At 68.7% G+C, this 3483-nt stretch overlaps 1 non-coding gene and 1 pseudogene across 1 annotated transcript; both read left to right on the top strand.

Moving 5' to 3' along the window:
• The first annotated feature begins 394 nt into the window (after positions 1-394).
• On the top strand, positions 395-548 carry LOC148344842 (5.8S ribosomal RNA). Its single transcript, XR_015849056.1, has one exon. It is a non-coding gene; the product is annotated as a 5.8S ribosomal RNA (ribosomal RNA).
• A 564-nt stretch (positions 549-1112) lies between these two features.
• On the top strand, positions 1113-3483 carry LOC148344843 (28S ribosomal RNA; annotated as a pseudogene; the record flags this gene model as incomplete).

Consider the following 3483-nt stretch of genomic DNA (forward strand, 5'->3'; position numbering starts at 1 on the left):
GGGTCCGGGTAGGAGACGCCGGGGGCCGGCCTCAGCGCCGAGCCCCCGACCTACCCGGCGAGTCCGGTCGCCGAGTCGTGTCAGGCCCGAGCGGGAGACGCCGGGCGCCGGCCTCAGCGCCGAGCGCCCGACCTACCCGGGCCGACGCACGTCTCGGGCGCCGTCGCGGCCCCGAGCGGGAGACGCCGGGCGCCGGCCTCAGCGCCGCGCGCCCGACCCGCTCGGCTCGTCGCGGCGTCGCGCGTATCGCGCCCGTCGGTAACCGCGCCGCGGGTTAGGGGCTCGCTCGCGGGAGCGACCGAACGGCACCCGCGGCGCGTTCGTCTCCGGTACAAACCCTGTCGTGAATTTGTCTCCGATCGTCCCGGGCGGACGTAAAAGGGCCCAAACGTACGACTCTTAGCGGTGGATCACTCGGCTCGTGCGTCGATGAAGAACGCAGCTAGCTGCGAGAACTAATGTGATTTGCAGGACACATTGATCATCGACACTTTGAACGCACATTGCGGCCCCGGTTTTACCCCGGGGCCACGCCTGTCTGAGCGGCGCTTTCCAATCGATCGGACGCGGGCCGGGCCCTCCGCGACATTCCGCCGGTCCGTCCGGCGGGTGGCGCGAGAACCCGGTCCGCGCGGGCGAGGCTCGGGCCCTCCGCGACATTCCGCCGGTCCGCCCGGCGGGTGGCGCGCGACCCGTGTCCCCGCCCACTCCGCGGCTGGGGTTTCGCAGGGACCCCCGTCCCTTCGTACCCTCAAATACAGACTCGGGCGGCGCTCCGTGTCCGTCCGCCCGTCGGTGTCGCGCGTCCGCGCGTCCGGAGGTGCTTCTCGGCTGCCGGTGAGTACGGCTGGTACTTAGCATACCGAGAAGGTGCTCCGCGCGCGCGGCTCCGCGCGGCGGCCCGTATGGCGGCGGCGCTCGGCGCCCTCCTCAGGTAAAGGTCCCGGTCGGCGCCTCGGCGTCCGTCCGCCCGTCGGTGTCGCGTGTCCGTGCGGCGCGGGGCTGCTCTCGGCGAGGGTCGCCGAGCAAGCGGATCCCCGCACGGATCACAACGGCCGTATGGCGGCGGCGCCGGTCCCGGCGCCGGCCCCGACCGCACAGCTCTACGCGCACGCCCTCAGATCAGACGAGACGACCCGCTGAATTTAAGCATATTACTAAGCGGAGGAAAAGAAACTAACCAGGATTCCCTCAGTAGCGGCGAGCGAAGAGGGAAAAGCCCAGCGCCGAATCCCCGCCCTGCGGTAGGGCGAGGGAAATGTGGCGTACGGAAGGCCGCTTTAGCCCGGCGCCGCTCGGGGGCCCGAGTCCTTCTGATAGAGGCTCAGCCCAGGGACGGTGTGAGGCCGGTAGCGGCCCCCGGCTCGCCGGGGCGAGGCCTTCTCGGAGTCGGGTTGCTTGTGAATGCAGCCCAAAGCGGGTGGTAAACTCCATCTAAGGCTAAATACTGGCACGAGACCGATAGTCGACAAGTACCTTGAGGGAAAGTTGAAAAGAACTTTGAAGAGAGAGTTCAACAGGGCGTGAAACCGTTAAGAGGTAAACGGGTGGGGCCCGCGCAGTCTGCTCGGGGGACTCAACCCGGCGGCGCCAGGGCGGCCGGTCGGTCGGCGCGGCGGTCGCGTCCCGTCCCCGGTTCCCGCTCCCCCTCGGGGGACGGGGCCGGGGCGGGCGCGGCCACGCGCCCCGGTCCGGACGTCCGCCGCCGGGCGCACTTCCCCCGTTGCGGTGCGCCGCGACCGGCTCCGGTTCGGCTTGGAAGGGCCCGGGACGACGGTGGCGCGGGGTGTCCCGCCTCCCGCTTTCGGGCGGGAGGGCCTGCGGCCCCCGCGCTCTATAGCGTCCCCCGCTCCGACCTCGCCGGAACGCCCCGGGGCCGCGGACAAAAGTACTCACTGCGCCTTCCGGGCCCTCGCGCCCGGACGGGACCCCCTCGCCCCCGCCGCGCCTCCTCGGCCGGCCGCGCACTGTCCGCAGTGCGCGGTCGCCGTGGCGCGGCGTCCCGGGCGGGGACCGGTCCACGAGAGTGGCGTCAAGGGGTCAGCGGCGAAGTCGGCTACCCACCCGACCCGTCTTGAAACACGGACCAAGAAGTCTAACGCACGCGCGAGTCCGAGGGCACGAACGAAACCCGACGGCGCAATGAAAGTGAGGGGCCGGCGCGCGCCGGCCCGCGGTGGGATCCCGGCCCTACGGGGTGGCAGACTAAACCGGGCGCACCACCGGCCCGCCTCGCCCGCCGCGTCGGGGAGGTGGAGCCTGAGCGCGTGCGATAGGACCCGAAAGATGGTGAACTATGCCCGGGCAGGGCGAAGTCAGAGGAAACTCTGCTGGAGGCCCGCAGCGGTCCTGACGTGCAAATCGGTCGTCCGACCCGGGTATAGGGGCGAAAGACTAATCGAACCATCTAGTAGCTGGTTCCTTCCGAAGTTTCCCTCAGGATAGCTGGCGCTCGCAAAAAGCAGTTTTATCCGGTAAAGCCCATGACTAGAGGCCGCGGGGCCGAAACGATCTCAACCTATTCTCAAACTTTAAATGGGTAAGGGGCCCGGCTCGCTGGAATGGAGCCGGGCGTGGAATGCGAGCGCCCAGTGGGCCACTTTTGGTAAGCAGAACTGGCGCTGCGGGATGAACCGAACGCCGGGTTAAGGCGCCCGATGCCGACGCTCATCAGACCCCAGAAAAGGTGTTGGTTGATATAGACAGCAGGACGGTGGCCATGGAAGTCGGAATCCGCTAAGGAGTGTGTAACAACTCACCTGCCGAATCAACTAGCCCTGAAAATGGATGGCGCTGGAGTGTCGGGCCCACACCCGGCCGTCGCGTGCAGAGAGAGAGAGCTGCCTTACGCCGCGACGAGTAGGAAGGCCGCCGCGGTGAGCACGGAAGCCTTGGGCGCGAGCCCGGGTGGAGCCGCCGCGGGTGCAGATCTTGGTGGTAGTAGCAAATATTCAAACGAGAGCTTTGAAGGCCGAAGTGGAGAAGGGTTCCATGTGAACAGCAGTTGAACATGGGTCAGTCGGTCCTAAGGTATGGGCGAAGGCCGGACAGAAAGGCGGGGCGATGACCTAAGTCGCCCCGGTCTACCGAAAGGGGATCGGGTTAAGATCCCCGGACCTGGATGAGCGGAGATTGGCGCGGCGGGTCCCGGTCGACGTCTCCCCCCTCCGCCGTCTTCCGCCCCGCTCCCCGCCGCGGTCGTTACGCCGCCCCCTTCAGGGGGTGGTGCGGGCGACCCTGGGGTTCGGGGCGTGGGCGGCGGTTGGGGTGCGGCGGCCGGCCCTCGCGCCCAGTGCGGTAACGCAAACGATCCCGGAGAAGCCGGCGGGAGCCCCGGGGAGAGTTCTCTTTTCTCAGTGAAGGGCAGGGCGCCCTGGAATGGGTTCGCCCCGAGATAGGGGCCCGTGCCCTGGAAAGCGTCGCGGCTCCTGCGACGTCCGGTGAGTCCCCGCCGGCCCTTGAAAATCCGGGGGAGAAGGTGTA

This window comes from Urocampus carinirostris, unplaced genomic scaffold, assembly GCF_059441175.1.
Source record: "Urocampus carinirostris isolate Australia breed hairy pipefish unplaced genomic scaffold, RoL_Ucar_1.0 HiC_scaffold_257, whole genome shotgun sequence".
NCBI lineage: Eukaryota > Metazoa > Chordata > Actinopteri > Syngnathiformes > Syngnathidae > Urocampus > Urocampus carinirostris.